Source organism: Dermochelys coriacea, chromosome 27 (genome assembly GCF_009764565.3).
Source record: "Dermochelys coriacea isolate rDerCor1 chromosome 27, rDerCor1.pri.v4, whole genome shotgun sequence".
In the NCBI taxonomy this organism is placed as follows: domain Eukaryota; kingdom Metazoa; phylum Chordata; order Testudines; family Dermochelyidae; genus Dermochelys; species Dermochelys coriacea.
This window is the reverse complement of record NC_050094.1, coordinates 13,584,964-13,603,875: the sequence shown is the minus strand read 5'-3', so window position 1 is coordinate 13,603,875 and position 18,912 is coordinate 13,584,964.

Sequence of the window (18,912 nt, the reverse complement as noted above, 5' to 3'; positions counted from 1 at the left end):
ACCTAACAAACAGCAACACTGCTAAAGGACCAAGTAACTTGTTTGCAACAGACTAACGGTATAGCTAGGAGGAATAGGGATGGAAGTAAGAAAACCTACCAACTGGGCTAAATAGCAGCTAAATCTTCCTGAGGGTGAGGTCTGCTAGGCTGTAAAGATCCCATCCCTTTCAAACAGAGGTGGCAAAAACACAGCATCTGAGAACTAAAGTATCTCAACTTCACCTCTGCACTGCAGCCAGATACCACAGTGTCATATCTGCAATAATAATCAGCAGATTTGATTACAGGGCTCCATCCTGCATTTGGCAGTCAAGATTTCACCTTTATATGTCTTTTTTTCATTTCTTGATGGGAAATATAGCACAGAATGTAGCTGAGTACAGAGAAAAGGAAAGCAAAGGATGGTTTTGAACTAAGGCTTGAGTGGTGGGGAAAGCAGCAGGAGGAGGAAGAGCAGTTATTACTGGTTATTTCTATTTAAGTAGCATCTGCAATGTGATAGATGCTGGCCATACACAGTATGTGTCCCAAAGGTCTTAGAGGTAGGAAGAGCCCCACCAAGCTGGGAACAAGATCCCTGGTCCCAGATATTGCAAATAGCCCTGAATGCGAATCCAAATATAAATTAAAAGCAAGAGTATTAAACAAGAGCCTGATTTTGTCAATTCGTAGATGTGTTCCTAACCATGCAACTCCCTGCTGCTCAAGAAATCCAACCTGGAGAAAGATATTTGTTAGCTGCTTGTACGTTGAAGCAACAATGGACATATCACTGGGGTAGCATAAGGAAGGAGTGTCACTTGCCCTCCATGGCAATACCAGCTGAGAAAGGTCAGCGCAGAATGCTGCAGGTGTGTGCAAAATATTCAGCTATCCTTCCAATGTGTCTGGCAATCGAGTGAGAACACCTTCCCCCTAGTGCTTTACTGGGGGTGATGGCAGTCCCCCCCAGTCCAGAGCCCTTTCAACACAAGTGAAAATTGAAGAGCAGGTGTATCTGGTCTGACACGGTGAGAGGTATCGCTTCTTCCTTGTAAAGAAATGAGGCAGCTTTGTAGCAAAAGGAGAGGGGTTGAAGTGTGTGTATGTGACGAGAGGGCTGAGCTGAGCCTGGGCCTTATGAGCCAGGTCATTATCATCTCGAGTTGTAATGAATCCCTGACTCCCACAATGTGTGTACATGCTTTGTACAAAGAAAAGGAGTACTTGTGGCACCTTGTCCACTAGAGGGCAACATTAGACCATCCGATTTATTACATCTCTGAGCACCTATAACCTGCTTCATCCCAGAAATTAAATGGCAATATGCATAAAATGAGTGGAAAGGGAAAATGAGAGGAAATCAGTCCCTCATTGCAGTGTCTGTCTGTGCTGGGGAGGAGAGCCCAGCACAGAGATGGGGGAACTGGAGCATACCCTGTAGGTCAGCTCTAATTAGACCCTTTAGCGTATTTTCTTTTCCAGTTCTGGTTCCCACAAACTTTCTAATTTCTTCTTCTGAACTGTGCATCATTTTCTTCTGATTTCAGTGACACAGCATGACACTTTTTTCTTTCTTTAAAGGCAGAGATCCTCCAGGAATCCTGTTTACACTCTGAACACTGCCTAAAAGCTCCATTTGGTGCTTGAACATCCTCAATCTTCCTGCCATAGATTCTATTAAACCCCTTTTTGTTGCTACTGCTGTTGGGGGTTAGACAATCCCAGAGAAATCCAGAAACAATAAGATGCTGGCAAAGGTCAACGTTCCCTCATTCTAAAACCAGCCTTGAGCCATGTAAGCTGTGGCATCCTCTAAGTACAGCAATGCCAGCAATGCCAGCTGTCTAAATGGGCCATCTTGATTATCACTACAAAAGTTTTTTCTCCTGCTGATAATAGCTCATCTTAACTAATTAGCCTCTCACAGTTTGTATGGTAACTTCCAACTTATCTGTATGTATATATATATCTTACTATATGTTCCATTCTATGCATCCGATGAAGTGAGCTGTAGCTCACGAAAGCTTATGCTCTAATAAATGTGTTAGTCTCTAAGGTGCCACAAATACTCCTGTTCTTTTTGCAGATACAGACTTTCTGCTGAGGCTGCGGAAGAGGGGAGCTGGTTAGTGTGCTCCTGCCGAGGGTGCTGCAGGGCTGGCCTGAGGGGCGTCAGAATGTGGGAAGCCTAGAACTGGAATAGCAGGGAGTCGGTGTCAGCACGGAAGTGCCCCCACCTGTGCATGTGTCTCCAGCACTGGAACAGCGGGCTGGGTGGGAGAGCAGGACCGGTCAAGCAGGGGTATTGCAGTCCAGGGTTGAGCGATACAGTGGCTCACTAGGTCAGGAGGAAGTACGTAGGCCAGGTGGCCACACTGTCACCTGCTCTAGCTGATGTCAGAAGTGTTTTCAGCCTAGAGCGATGGTGGCCAGGTGTCAGCCCCTTGCAATGCTTCTGGGCAGGGCAGCCCTGACTTTACCATCTCTGGGCTCTCCCCGTGAGCAAACACGGAGGAATGTGAGCAGCGGAGGGGCCCATCTGCAGCACCAACTGCCACTCAGCAACTGCAAACAAAGGCAAAGCAAATGCCTTGCAATGCCACAACGGAACCAGACTCTTGCTGCAGGAGGACACCAGTGTTGCAGCTGGGATCACACGACTCTGCACCTGGTGCCCGAGCAGTGCCTAATCAGAGCATGGAAAACAGATGGATGGAGTTCCCTGACTCAGACAGAAGAGGTTGCGGAGATATACAGTGGCCCCTTGGCCTCATAGACTTCACTGGGGGTTAGATCAGGCCCATGGTGAATGAGCATCATTATTATTTATTATTTGCATTAATATAGTACTCAGCCATGGGCCAGGATCCTGTTATTTTAGGAGCTGTATAAGAAGATCCCAAATGCGATTTTTTCACACAACACACTGTCAACCTGTGGAACTCGTTGCTAGAGGATGTTGTGGAGGCCAAAACTATAACAGGGTTCAAAACAGAACTAGATAAGTTCAGGGAGGATAGATCCATCAATGACTATAAGCCAGGATGGGCAGGGATGGTGTCCCTAGCCTCTGTTTGCCAGAAGCGGGGAATGGGCAACAGGGGATGATGGATCACTTGTTGATTACCTGTTCTGTTCATTCCCTCTGGGGCACCTGGCATTGGCTATCGTCGGAAGACAGGACACTGGGCTAGATGGACATGTGGTCTGACCCAGAATGGCTGCTCTTATGTTCTTAGACTCCCAGCATCCCACTGGCCCACCCACAATGACCTCCTGGCAGGTTTCCAGCTCTCTGTGATTCGCACCCGCCACAACCCCATAGGCTTACGATATGGCTGAAATGCCAAATGCCTGTTTTGTTTCAGTTTTCAGAGAAAAGGTGAGCAGCGATCAGCTGATTAGCATTGTGAACATCACTGTAAATGGGGTAGGGTCTGAGGCTTAAATAGGGAAAGAACAAGTTAAGAATTACTTAGATAAATCTTCAGGTCAGCAGGCCTGACAAAATACATCCTAGAACACAACCGGCTGAAGAGATCTCTGAGGCATTAGCGATGATTGTTCAGAACCGGGAGGAGGAGAGAGATCCCAGAGTATAAAAAGGGGAATAAGGACAACCTGGGGAATTATTAACTCCAGTACCTGGAAGGATAATGGATCAAATAATCAGACAATCCATTTGTAAGCACCTAGAAGATAATAAGGTGATAAGTAACCGTCAACATGGATTTGTCAAGAGCAAATCAGGTCAAAGGAACCTCATGTGTCCTTCTTTGACAGGTAACAAACCTTGTGGATAGGGGAAAACAGTAGAAGTGATATATCTCCACTTTAGCAATGTTTCTGATACTGTCTCATGTGACATTCTCATAAGGGAAATGTAGCCTAGATGAACCTACCATAAGGTGGGTGCACAACTGGTTGGAAAACCATACTGAGAGAGTAGCTATCAACAGTTCCCAGTCAAACTGGAAGGTCATATCAAAAGGGGTCCCGCAGGGATCTGGCCTCAGTCTTGTTCTATTCAATATCTTTGTAAATGATTTGGATAATGACATAGAGCGTACACTTGTAAAGGTTGCAGACGATACCAAGCTGGGAGGAGTTGCAAGCACTTTGCGGACAGGATTAGAATCCAAAATGATCTGGACAAACTAAGAAATTATTTGAAATAAGTAGGATGAAATTCAATAAGGACAAATGCAAAGTACTCCACTGAGGAAGGAACAATCACTTGCACTCATACAAAATGGGAATGACTGCCTAGGAAGGAGTACTGCGGAAAGGGATCTGGGGAGTCATAGTGGATCACAAGCTAAACTGAGTCAACAATGTAATATCGTTGGGGAAAAAAGTGAACACCGGTCTGCGATGTATTAGCAGAAATGTTGTAAGCAAGACACAAGAAGTAATTCTTCTGCTCTACTCAGCACTGATAAGGCCTCAACTGGAGTATTGTGTACAGTTCTGGGCACCGTGCTTCAGGAAAGATGTGGACAAATTAGAGGAAGTCCAATGGAGAGCAACACAAATGAGTAAAGGTCCAGAAAACATGACCGATAAGGAAAGAGTGGGAAAAAATGGTTTGTTTAGTTTGGAGAAGAGAAGACTGAGAGGGGACATGATAAGTCTTCAAGGACTTAAATAGCTGTTATAAGAAAAGGATGATAAATTGTTCTCCTTAACCTCTGACGACAGGACAGGAAGCCATGGGCTTAAATTGCAGCAATGAGGTTCGGGTTAGACATTTCCTGACTGTAAGGGTAGTTAAGAACTATAACAAATTATGTAGGGAGATTGTGAAATCTCCCTCACTGGAGGTTTTAAGAGCAGGTTGGACAAACACCTATTAGGGATGTTCTAGATAATACCTTGTCTTGCCTCAGTGCAGGGGCCTGGACTAGATAACCTCTCGAGGTCCCTTCCAGTCCCATATTTCTATGGTTCTCTGATCTCACCTCTTTCTTCTTGATCCTCTGCCTCCTCACCAATCCATCAGTCCCAGCAGCTTGTGACCCTGCCTCTCCCTTCCCATCTCCAGCTCTCACTCCTTCCCGGCTTCACCCTCCTTATCACCAATGCCAAGTGTAATTAACACACTTGGCCAAGGCCAGAAATGCCTCCCACCATCTGGCCATTCTGCTGAGCAAACTTGGGTGCAGCTTCCCGTCCAGGGTTACTTCCCTATCAATCATTCCGCTCGGTGGTAATGAGACCTGGACAAACAGCGCGTGCTGCGGAGACAAAAGAGGAAAAGTCCGCATGGAGGGGGATGATTCTCGTTTCACCTTGCCGACAAAGAACCTGGCTCCCAAACAATAGCTTTGCCTTTTACAGGTCCTTGCCTCCAGGGTCCTAGATCCCAAGGCCAGAAGGGATCATTGTGCGCATGTTGTTTGACCCCCTGTATGGCACAGGCCAGGGAACTTCCCCTCAATAATTCCTAGAGCAACACCCCATCCTGATTTCAAAACTGCCAGTGCTGGGGAAATTGTTCCACTGGCTAATTACCCTTACTGTTAAAAATGTACGTGTTATTTCCAGTCTGAATGGCAATGGGAGAGCCATTCCTGGGTGGGTGAACTGTTCTGGACTAGGGAATCCAGAGAGTGCTGTCGATTGATAGTGAATGGTGCCTTGAGAGGAAGGATAGCCCAGTGGTTAGAGCGGTAGCCAGGTTCTCAGGACAGCCAGGTCCCTGCTCTGTCACAAGCTTGGTGAGGGATTGTGGACAAGCCACTTAGCCCCAGATTTCTAAAGATGTCCAGGCATTGTGGTGACTGTCAGTGAGATTTTGGTTCCTACATGCCTAACTCTCTTCTGAAAATGAGATGGAGGCTCCTCGGTCAGTTTGGTATCATGATGCCAAGCACTCCAAGGCCTGAATAACTTTACAAATCTGCATCTCAGTCTCTCTCTCAGCTCCTTATCTGTGAAATAGGGACAACAGCCCTGCCTGCCTCCCCGGCTGGGTGCATAAAGACATTAACAAAATTGTGAGGTGCTCAGACCCTCTGGGGATGGGGGCTGTGCGAAGACCTGAGATGGATGGAATGGCTCAAGACCCAGAGCATCAGGTGGCCCTTGCCCAATCTTCGGCAACTGTCACCTTCTTTATTGTATTGTAGCTTCTCCCCACTACCCCTTTGCTGTTAATGTAGCATTAGGGGCCATCCAGACAGCAGCTGCTTCCCCTGTGTAAATCCTTGGTGTAACATCCCCGGTGTCAGCTCCTGGATGTCTAGAAAAAAGCGGCGGGGGGGGGGGGGGGGAGAGAAACGTGTCTTCAATGCTGCAGTGTTGCCTTAAAGTTCTTCTTCCTCCAAGGATCGGGATGTCTGGACTGGGAGACCTGGCAGTGAACTCCCAGCAGAGAGCTCCTCTGACCATAGCTGCTGCTCAGAACCATAGTGTACAGCCAGAAGGGAGCCCCAGGTCGCTGGTCTGACCTCCTGTACAGCACAGCCTCCCAGCATCTGCACACTAAACCCCACCACCGACATGAGATGGGAGTATCAGCCCTCAGGGGACAGGACTGTTGTGTGCCACAGGCAGAGATCAGGAGGAGCTGGGCACTCCCACGTCCGAGGCCCCTGCAATGGCACGTTCCGTCTCTTCTTGGGATGCCGTCAGTGTGTGCAGAGCTGCATCTGACCCGGAGCCTCAGGGGGGCTCGGAGAAATAAGGCCGAAATGTACCTTTCCTCCCAGTTCTATGCAGAATAGACAGCTAGTATTAAACAGCCTGGCCCATATGCACCAGGCTCCGTCTGATGCCTCTGTGCAAGAGATTCAACTACACTCTAGGTTAGATGAGATTCTGCAACATTTCCTTCAAGATATAGCAGGTGGGCAGATCCAACAGGAGTTTTTCTATCCTCCCCAAACACACACCCCACCTTCCTCACCTCTAACAAATCCAGATTTTCCTAAAATGAACATTTTCAAACTTGGTTTCTATTTCCAGCCTTCCCACACTTCTGGTACAACTGTGCACGCATACACACACCCGGCACAGGTGTGCACACACCTTGCAGATGCCGCATGTATACACACACACACTGCACGTGTACGCACACCTGATGCAGGCTCAACCCCCACATGCAGACCATTTGGCTTTGCTGACATTTTGGGGGAACCCCCACATTCTTTACGCCATCCCCTTTGTCACCCCAAAGTAACCGCCAGGTTTGATCAAGGACTCATCCCATGAGAGTCTGGGAGATTCTTTAATTAGCAACATGTTCTCCTCAGCAGCTTGTATTAGCAATTCCTCTGCTCCATGCTCATTGGGGGATTATGTGAGGAATGTTCCTGTCTGACGATAAAATGGCACACCCCCAAGCCTCCCGTCAGTACCCGGATTCTGTTGGTACTTGAGAAAGCAATGATTCAGGCCAGGGTTTAACTAATGACTCGTTTTCCTCGTGAGTGTTGCATCCGCCCTGCAATCAGTCACTCGCACTGGAGACGGGCCCACTGGATCCACCTCAAAATGCATTGCTTTCACACTGACATGTTGCTTTTCATAACACGGGGCTTCTCGGGCTGATCTGAAGGTGAAACGAGCCCTTTGGAGCCTTGACTTGCCTTGGTCTCTCCCTTTGCTCTGATGGGCTCTATTACTGCACAATATCTAGAGGGTTTTTCATCCTGAAGGATCCCAAGGTGCTTCACAAACTATGCGGGGAAAGCATCACCCAGCACGGCAGTGCAGTCACCTCTGGGATGGGATGTCGGGGCTGTTTGAGGTTCTGCTCCAACTCCTATTGAAGTGAATGGTGAAACTCTCAATGATTTCACTGGGGGCAGGGTCCGTCCACACTGCACCCTGAGCCTGGAAACACACGTTTCCAAGCCCGTGTCTGAGTCTCCGGACAGCAATGGAAACCTGGGCTTCCCCACCAAGCTAGTGCGTCCACACTGCAGTGCATAGACACACAACAAAATAGGCCAGGTTGGGAAATAGGAGGGAATATTGTATCCCTTTGAAGCGGAAGAGCGAATTTAGGGAAGCCCAGTGGCTGCCCACATGGGAATTTGGCCTGGATCCTGGAGTGTACGTCCCTCCCCTTGAGGAAGGTGCCAGAGGATTGTTAAGGGGTCGGAGTGGTCAGGACCTCTCCGCGGTGCCCCCTAACACTGTGCGAGGGTATGTGCCTGCATCGACACCACCGCTCGCACGTCACTCAGGTGTTCCTTGGCGGTCTCCGATCCATGTTCTGGCCAGGCTTGGCTTGCGAGAGCTGGTGGGATCACAGCCCGACGCCCCCGCTTAGGGACTGGAGACCAAAGAAACAGAGCTCAAGTCACACCTGCATGTCGGCAAGAGAGGCGTGAATGCCTGGCCCCATCAATAAATCCATCACTGGGAACGACGAACGATTCCAAATCTGTCCACGGCTCCTCGACTAGCCCCTCTAGGGCCTGCACTAAAAGTCCCTTTGACACCAATGGGAGCCAAGTTCTTTGGGCTTTGGCTCAGGCCCGCATTGCTGAGCCAACACGAGGTGCCTGGCACGGCATTGGGAATCTCCCCTGATCCAGGAGACTGCCCAATCCAACTCCCCAAGTAGCCCCTGCAATTATAATGGGGAAGGTGGGGGCACTGGTGCTTGCGCTGCTCTGTGGGGATTGGCAGCAAGACGGTGGCCTCATGGGGCATATGTTAGACTGTCCGGCAAGCCCGTGATTCATCCCAGCACTTACATAAACAGGGAACTTGTTCAGAACTGCAGCTAGGAAGCTCCCAGAGGCACCTTTATAAGGAAAGCTTTGGACCCCTGACGTGTGGATTTCCAAAGAGCGGGCACCACCCACTCAGGGGCACCCAGCACCAGCCAAACTGCCCCCTCCATCCCCCACCAGACAGCTTCGCCAGGGTGTGGGGGGGCGTTGTTTTAAGCAAACCTCCTCCTTAAAAATCCACCTCAGGAAATGATTAATTAAAGGAAACATCAGCCCAACGGCCTGGCCAGGGGAAAACGCTGCAGATATGGCCCTGGCTTTATAAGGGAAAACACATGAACAAAAGTAAATGATGGGGGGACCGCCTCTAGCCTTTCTGCGGGCTCCTGTGTGCTCTTCCCCCGACTCCTGGGACACACTGCTCCAGGTGGGCTGGAGAAGCTGCGGCCTGTATCCTGGATCTCCTGGATGTGCTGCCCATCCAAGACATGAGCTAGTGGGACAAATGCAACCTGCCGAGTTTGATACACAGCCCAGGGCTGCCTTTAATCTCTAACAGGGAGGCGGTGAGCCAATGGGCGGTGCAGGGATGCAGGGACCAGCTGAGCGCTGCAGCCTCGGTGTGGGGGGTCACTTTTGTATTAAAGATGGGGATGGCTGCAGTCCACTCCATGGCTTGAGTGGGCTTTGGATCAGGACCCCTATCCACACTCAACACCCCAACGTCTCCTGGTGCGGAGGGCGCTCAGCCTCCAAGGATCGGTCTTTGCTCACTGGCAGGATTCCCAATAGGGCCCAATTTGGAGCCACTGATGGAGGCAGAAAGTGGGAAACAAGCAAGCACTGGGCCTGCTATCCTGACCCACCCCCCGAGAGCAACCCCCACCCCCCAGGCCGTGGGCAGCGGGGAGAACAGCCGGGCTGCTCCGGCAATGACCGCGGTTCACCATGAACAGGATGCTGCAGGGTTCACCGCACCGTGTGAAGAAGGCGTCGCCACCCCTGCGGAGAGCTACAACCTGCGACACGCGCCGCGCGGTAACGGCCTGGCTCACGTTCCCTCCTGCACAGACCCACCCATCACCCCGGGGCAGCCGCGGCGAGCCCAGGCCTCCGACTGCGTGTGTTGGGGGCGGGGGGTGCTGAGTCTTTCCCGAACAAGGCTCATTGTTGCATCCCAGAATGAGCCGGTCCCTGGGAGCGGATGCGAGTGGCCGCAGGGTTTGTTGTCTCACAGGGAACACAAAAGGTCCCTGTTCAGCAGAGGGAGGCTGATGAATGTAGCTCTGGGGGAGCGTCACTGCTCTGAGTAAATGTTCAGCAGGCAGGTTCCAAGAAGAGGTGACTCACCTGGCAGCACGTGGGGCGGTTCTGCAGACCCTGCCGGAGCTTGTGGCTTGGCAGGGGTGGGGTGGGGAGAACCCTCTTCTCAGGGACCAGGGACTTGCTGCTTTTCGCTCCCCCTGGTTTTCTAGCATGAGGCTGTGGACCAAATCCGTCCCGGGTGCAACCCCATTGGCTGCCCTGGCCCATGTCTCTAAATCTCAGATTCTGTTGCCTCAGGGTCTGCTCTTCTGTTCTCCCCTGGCTGTGAACCAGCCGAGCAGGCTGCACGGATCATGCCAATGTCAGCTCTGGAGACCTGCCTTCAAATCTCATCTCAACCAAAATGAGTTTGTAGGTCCCAGCGCATGATCTGCGGGGTCTGGGGCTGTGGTTCTGCCTAGGAGCCATCAGAACTGCAGTGTTTGCAGATTCAGAGTGAGGTTCAATGTTCAAGGGGAGGTAGTGTGACCAGATGTCCCAATTTTATAGGCACAGTCCTGATATTTTGGGATTTTTCTTATACAGGTGCCTATTAGCCCCCACCTCCACCCTTGTCCCGGTTTTTCACACTTCCTGTCTGGTCACTCTAAGGGGTGAAATAGGGGGCTGCAGATCAGGGCCAAGGTGCATCAATGGGCTGCATATGGAGATCCCAAGACTGGAAGAGCTGGGAGCCTCAGGCCTGGACTGCAGGGGCTTCCAGAGCTGTGTGGGGATCCCGGGGCAGGAGGAATTCCGGAGTAAGGGAGTTGCAAACCAAGACTAGCAGCCGTGTTAGTCTGTAGTCGCAAAAAGAAAAGGAGGACTTGTGGCACCTTAGAGACTAACAAATTTATTTGAGCATAAGCTTTCGTGAGCTACAGCTCACTTCATCGGATGCATGGGCAGACGTGGGGGAAGACTGAATGGCCAGCCCTGCGAGGGTGCCAGTGATCAGTAACTTTCATGACTGACAAATTCACACAACGTAGTTGAAATGATCAAAACCCCGGCACACATTATACTGCGTCCCGGATGGAAGTGTGCCTTTCAGAGCATTTCACCAGATGTCACAAGCGACTCGCAAAACTCCAGCTCGGATAATAATCAGCCACTGTACTCACACAGTGCTTTCCCGTACGGACATTGGGAACACCGAGCAGCGCACTCTGTGCAGTAAACCGAACTGGAGTAAGTCCCAAGCGCTGTATCCACACCCTGAGGGAGTCCAACAAAATGCTTTCACTAGCGCAGTGGCAATGAGTTCCGAGGGAAAGGTGCAGGGGGTCCAAAATCTTTCCAGTCCTAAGTTCTGAACTATAAAGAGAGACTGCAGAAAAGAGCCACGAATGGAACACAGGGCATAAGAGTTGAGCTAGCAGGACGCAGACCTTCTGCTGCAGCTCAGGCACGGGGGCCTTTTGGCGCAGGGGGATTTGGGCTGGTGCCGGGACATTCTGAGTGGCTGCAGCAGGTTGCGCAGAAACAGCTGGGCAGTCCTAGGCTCTTTCTCTCCAGTATTAGCCCAGTCCTGCGCCCACTGGCAAGGAAGTTTCACTGCGGAGCTGGGTCTGGCCCTTTTGTCCTTCCCATTGTAAGGCTTCGTTTGGGACTCCTCCCCGGGTTGTCTGAAATAAAAGGGGTTTGCAGAATTCTCTGCCCTGCTCTGCTGGGCACATAACAAAGTGCCTGGGTTCCCTTTTGGATCAGGAACATTTTGCAAATCCTTTTCAGCTGACCTGGATACATAGGTACTGGCTTCTAATTTTCCCCATTGGGGGTGTGTGCTCAACCCCTGCTCAGCCCCAGGCCCCACCCCTATTCCATCCCTTCCTGCAACCTCTTCCCACTTCCGCTCCACCCCACCTCTTCCCTGCCTCTTTCCGCCCCCTCCCCCGAGCACGCCCTGTCCCCAGTCCTCCCCCTCCCTCCCTCCCAGCGCCTCCTGCATGCCACTGAACAGCTGTTCCACGGCATATAGGAGGCGCTGGGAGGGAGGGGGAGGAGATGATCGGCAGGGATCGGCGGCAGGCGGGAGTGGGGGGGGAGGGAGCGGAGCTGGGCTGCCGGTGGGTGTTAAGCATCCACTGATTTTTCTCCATGGGTGCTCCAAGTCTGTGCCTATGCCTGGATGCCTTGTTTGAACACATGAACTGGAGAGAGGGTTTTAAACCCTGTTACAGGAATAAGACGAGCGTCCCAAAGCAGCGTTTTGGGTGTGTCAATCAAAAGGCAGCTCACTGAGAAATCCTCAGACGAACAAAGGTCCCGCTAGTGGGAGCAGACGGCACAAGCAGGACCGAGGAGGAACATGCAGAGCACAGTGCTCTGGGTGAGCTGGGGGCCCTACAGCAGCCGCCATGGGGCTGGCACCCAGGACTGGCATTATGCCGTGAGCTGAGCCTCAGTATTGCAGTCCAGGAGGCAGTGCAGCTCCTCGGCATTGCCCACTGGACCTCGATGTTTTCTGTGCTCTGACGTCACCATGTGCCTGACTCGGGGCGTCGCGGGGACCTACCATTCTTTGGGGTCCCCGGAGCTTTTTGCAGCTCATCAGAATTCCAAGCCAACGGGACTAGTCACGCTTCTGTGTTTGGCTGGAGACTTGGGCCTGAACCAAAGGCCATTGGTGTTAACAGGAGCCCTTCCCAAACTACTTTGCCCATTACAGTAGCCGCTAACAGCTCCAGCCAAGATCAGAGCACCGTCATGCTTGGTGCTGCATGTACGCAAAGTAACAGACAGTCCCAGCCCCAGAGAACTTGCAATCTAAATAGATCAGAGAGAGAGCACGAGGGGTAGTGAATTCACACAGAAGTCAGGGCAGATCCAGAATAGAACCCAGGTTTCCCATCCTGATGCCCTGTTCATTAGACCACACTGCCTTTTGCAGCCTGCAGTGGACCAGGGCCCAGTTAGTGTATAGCGGCAGGAATTCGTGTAAAAGTGGCTTTCACCCCAACCGGCACAGCCTGACTCCTCCTGGGAAAGTCCTGTCCTCCTTCCCAGCAGACGGACAGTTCGGTGTCGCTTGTTTGGGTGGATTTTGGAGGGGAGTTTTTCTTTATAATTTATTGAGATCCAAAATAGCGTTTGTTTGTTTCCTGCTCTGCTTAACTGCCTTATCGAACTTCCTGTGAGTCACTTTGATCTTTTGGGCCCACTGCCACTTAACTGTTTCTTATTTTACTGAGGCTTTGCAAGGATTTCTACAGCCTGTGGTGGGCTCGGGGGGCCGAGGGCGGGGAGAGATTAATCTGTGTCACAGGGCTTAGGCATTTTTCACCACCCCGGGCATTTCAGCTCCATAAAGAACGCTTGAGTTCACAGGCTGGCCCAGCAATTCTACCTTCTTTTATGTTTCCCAGTCCGTTGCCAGATTCATACTTTGCTTTTATAAAATGAACCCCGGCCAGGCTGTGTTAGACAAGTCCAGGTCAGGATGCAGGCATGGGCAGGAGTCCCTCTGCATGAGCCAGGGAGGAAAAGAGGGAGCAAGTCCCTGCTCTGAAGCGTCTGTAGAGCTGAGTGTAGGAGAGTTTTCCTAGGGTGAGGAAGGATGGAACAGATCTTGCCCCCTGCCCTAGCCCTTAGACGCTGCTCCAGCATTTCTGCTTCTAGAACTGCCCAGATCCCAAGGGCTTGCAGCCTTCTTTGCCATCCTGCTGGGCTGGGCCTCCTCCTTGGGGCACAGGCTGCCCAAAAGACACCTCCTCGCTCCACACAGAGAGCACCAACAGAGAGAAAGTTTTAAAACCCGTGTCCCTTTCTCACTGTTAATGTGCACGACTGTTCCATCTGAGCATTAAGAAACCTCCTTCACCCCTGTGGTTGTCCCGGTTGAAAAGACCCCTTTGTGTTTGGTCAGGCTCGTACCGTTATGTGTATTGATGCAGTTCAGGCACCAGAACCAGGAATCAGATATTTATAAAATCACCCTCATCCTGGGAAAGGCTGCCTGGTGGGTTTTTTTATTGAAGGAATTTCCCATGCTTTACTCCTCCAGGCCACTAACGCTGGGGGAAATCTGTCCTTTCCCAAAACCCAAGCAATTGCACTTCTGCTCCTTCACTGATTCAGTGACTGGGCTTGTAACCTAATAGAACCATGGTGGGTTCTGTGGGGCACCTGCCTTTCCTGGGCTTGGAAATGTTTTTCAGAGTAATCTTATAATATCTCCCTTTTTGCTCAGGTCAGAACTCATGGAGGAGTTTAAAAGGACTGCAACAAACAGCCCTCTCTCTATGGCAGCTGGGCCCTCCAGGGCGAGTCCGAACGCCATGCGGGATGGGAATGGGAAAGCCCTGAGTTGGGAATGTCTGGTCTGCAGCAGAGCAACATAAAAAAGCAACAGAGGATTTCAGTTTGGCCTTGAAAGTGCCAAGAGCAGTAACAATCCAGTACAAAGAACTGCATCCCTCTAGGACACAGAGCCCGTCAGGCCGTTAGTCGAATGTTAAAGACACAGCAAAAGTCTTCCCTTTTTTTTTGCGGGTCGTGTTTTGTTTTCTGTTTGTCAAGTCAGTTTACAGTTGGAAAAGGAATCTGAGATGAGAGAGGCTGCAGCGAAGGAAGGGATTGCCAAGGAAGCCCCATTACCCGCTGCTGCACCTGGGTGGAGGGATGCCCTTCAGGGGCAAGAGGGGAGTTCGGGTTCCATTTAGACATTGGCCTCTTTGTGGAGGCTGCCTATGCTGGGACGTGTTGTCATGTGGATTCCTTCCAGCCCCCAAGGAACTGAGAACCACCAGCTGGCCAGGGCTTTGAGGTCACCCAATATGGTAATCTAGAGGCTAATGGCTCCATATCCTATCATCAAACCACCCAATTCCCCTTCCTCTCTCACCACTAGACCCAGTCGGTGTTTTTCATCACTGCGCTTATCTTTAGCTCTCAGATATGGTGCATCCCTGTCAGCTGCAAAGCCAAATATCTCCTAAGGAAGGCCAGCCTTGCAACTCTGGGAATCTGGGCTCAGCTCCCAGCTATGCCACCGACAACCACTTTGAACTTGGGCAAGTCACTTCGTCTCTCTCTGCCTCCACTCTCCATCTGTACAAGGGGGTGGTAACACTTCCCTTGTCTTTTTAGATTGTAAACTCCTTGGGGCAGGGAGCATCTCTCACTTTGTGAATGTCCAGCACCCAGAACGATGGGGCCCTAATCTTGGTCGGAACCCCATGACGCTACCATAAAGATGTATGAAGAGCACTAATAAATATCCCAGTTCTAGTTCTAAATCTGGCTTTTGAGCCCCACAACAATGATTTCGGTGGATTTTGTCATTAAAGGAAAATAAAATTTGCCAGGCGATTACTTTCTAATATAATCTCGCCGTTTTGCTGGGGAAAACATCTGTGCAGAAGGTTACAACCCAATGACTATTCCAAGAAAATACTCTTTACCCAGGAATGTTATGGGAGGAAAAAACAATAAGGGGTGGTAAACTGAACACTAGGTAGATTGTTAAAAGAGATCAAGGAGCAATAAGGAAGGAAGTTTATATTGTGGTCAGATGGATTTCCTGGTAGTCGGAGATTTCAGAGAGTTAGCTAACAATGCCAGGTGGTCAGGTAAATCAAAGCACATAGGGGTATACAGAGTGCTGTCTTTCCCTGAATGGATTTATTCTTTTAAAGAGCAGTCCTTGCTCCCACTGAAACTGGTGGCAAAACTCCCCTTGGTTTCAATGGCCCAAATCTAGAGCTATCTAAAAAATATTTAAGGTAGGATGCATAGATACTACATGTCTCATCTTTTCACTGCATAATACCCAGCTTTGGTGGCCCGCTTCAGAGGAGTTTTGCAGGAATAAGGACTGCAGAATCTGACTTAGCGCTTTTAAGAGAACCTCAGAAGGGCAATGATTCATGGTGCTTCTGTGAAAAATATGAAGGTTCAATCTGTAAATCTTTCCAGTAAAATCTGTTTTATAAAGATTACTCTGGGTAGAGTCACCCAAGGGAGGTGGTCATGAGGTCTTTGAGATTGTCATGTGCGAGGCACACAGATGCTATGGAGATGTGCACCACTATAAGAGGATGGATGGATAGGGGGATAAACAATAAAACAGTAATTGTAATAAACTCGATATCTCATTATTCCTACATGTATCACAAATGCCTTACTGACAGGTTTCAGAGTAGCAGCCGTGTTAGTCTGTATTCGCAAAAAGAAAAGGAGGACTTGTGGCACCTTAGAGAGACTAACAAATTTATTTGAGCATAAGCTTTCGTGAGCTATAAATTTGTTAGTCTCTAAGGTGCCACAAGTACTCCTTTTCTTTTTGCAAATGCCTTACCGAAATCCACAACATAAGTCTTTAAATTCTACAACAGTTATGGTTCAATTACTTGTTTATACAGAGAGTTTTCAAAGGCACAAATGATCAGTTATTATTATTACACATTTATACTATGGTAGTGCCTGACTATAATGACCAGACTGGGCCCCATTTTGCTAGGCACCGTACAAAAGGGAGTTAGGTAGGTGCCCAGCTGTCCCTTGCACATCTCCCCCATAAGGTACAAGTTGTGTAATTGTCTAATAGTCCTAGAACAGTGGGTAGGACCAGAGAGAGAAAGGAATTGAGAGGCTCATGCTAGGGAGTACAGACAGGTGTGTCCCTTTACTGCCTTTCTTTTCTAATCTCTACTTAAAGCCTATGTTTCAAGAGCGAGTCTGAGTTATGCTCCAAGTCCATTCTCTGTCCGTGCAGCGGGCGGTCGCCATCTCCCGGTGCTCCTGGCTGCGGTGTGTGTACTGTTACATACGAACCACTTGGCTATAGCAGGATGACAGTGTGGAATGCTAGAGCCCAGGTTTACAGAAGCCATCGGGTCAGAGCCTCAGCCGATTTCCATGGACCTGTGTTGATTTACACCAGCTGAGGAGTTTTTATCACCATCTTGCAATGGTAGCAGAATCAGGCCCTTCCATTAGAAATGACCTTTCATGCAGATGGTATCCCAGGGCAGCCTGCATCAGTCACAGCAACACACCTTGTGCATCCATTTATCCAAGCCCGGTATATCTGTATCCAGCTGCTGCAGAGGTGCCTGAAAGGGAGAAATTAACATTACGTATTTGAAGGTGGATGGAATCTGAACTGACATCTGTGTTTCATGGCTTCTGTACTGCTAGCCTCTAATGGAGATCCCCCCTTGATTCGGGTGTTAAGGGCTTGGGGTTTTGGAGCAGGAGGGTAAGTTCTATCCTCACTGTCACCATGAAGTTCTCAATCTCCTTGGAGTGCAACGTAGAAAGAGCTGGTTTACGTCTTTGGGGAATTCTGCATCACTGCACATGCACAGAATTCATGGCCCCCGCAGATTTCTTGGCTTACCCACAGAAAAATGACTTCTGATGGGGAAGCAAATGGAAGCCGCAAGAATGGTCATGTGCCCACTCCCTGGCCATGCAGACAGGTCAGTTTGGGCACTCAGAGGAGCCAATAGAGATGTAAATCACTGCCTGGGGGGAGGTCGGGTAGTCGTGTGTGAGAGAGAGACACACACTGTCCCTCTCACTCGCTATTGCAGCACGCTCGGCCTGGAGGAGCAGGGCTTTGGGGTATTTCCAAAGAGGTAGGCATAGGGCAGGCTCTGTTCCCTCTGGCAGAGGAGAATGTAGCAGTCTGCCTGCTTTGTGAATTGTTCCCATTATTCTTAGTGAATTCCCCCAGGAGTATAAAACAGGTGTAAAAATGTTAAGACTCCTTACATTGCCGGAGTGGTGTAAAGAAGCCTTATTGTAAAGGACAGTGTCGCCTTATAAATGCTTACGGTGCTTCAGTGATTAGAACTGGTCTGAATTTTTGGCCTGAAAAAATTTCCTATCAAAATGTGCTCCATGAACTGTTTGCTACTGACCTTTCTAGAGCTGGTCAATACTCAATATAAATTGTGAGTCTGAGTCCACAGCCCTCACTTGCTCTTCAGTTGCCTATGATGAAACACATAACACTATGTCTGCATATATTTGTTGACTAATACTTAGAGGTAAAGGGTCAATACGAGCTACATTACTATTAGACAGAGAGGGTTTGGGGATTTCCTCCAGTGCTTCCCACTCCCATCCTCTATCCACTGTATTGTAGTTTAAACCAATTACCAAAATAATTGAAATTAGCTGGATTATATTGCATTGTTTTGACAAAAAAGATGCAGAATTTTGCAGAATTTTAAAATACTGTGCTCAGAATTTTTATTTTTTTGGTGCAGAATTCCCCCAGGAGTAGTGGTTGCTGGCTTGATTACAATATTATTCCCCAGGGTTTGCATCATTGACCTCTTAAGCTTGATTATAATAATGAACAGTCATTAATAGTTTGCCCATCTCTAGATTTTTCTTTCTGAGCATCTCAAAGTGCATTAGCACCCCTGAGAGAATTAATTATTATCATGCGTGGCTAGTGTTGGTGACACCTATGTCCATGGGTTGGGTGGGGTGTGAGCCTGCTGTCATCTCCCTGGCACTATCCTTTGCAGCTCAGAGGAGCATGCACTGTATGTGCACAGCTCCGGGTGTTCAGTCCTCCAGCACTTCCTGTGCAGCTACCTAATGGCTGTTTTGGAAGGAGCCTGACCCTCTGCCAGCTGCTCTGGGCTCCTCCCTTAGACTATGGCATCTGGACCATCCCTTTTATAGCACACCTGGGCTTGGACTAGAACATGCCTGGCAGTGTGGGGAATGGGGGAGGGCAGGCGTGGCCGGCTCGACCTGACGTGGGCGGAACGGGGCTGATATTAAAACGCAGGCACCAGCAGGGGTTGAGCCCTTGCACACTGCCCCTTGCCCTGATTCATAAAGAGCAGAGGTCCCGAAGGAGGCGTCACAGCAGGAGCCGGGGCGAGGGAAGGCGTAAGGAACTGCAGCTCAGGTACCTGCTTTAGTTATGCACAACACTGTTTTGAGTGCTAGCCTTGCATGCG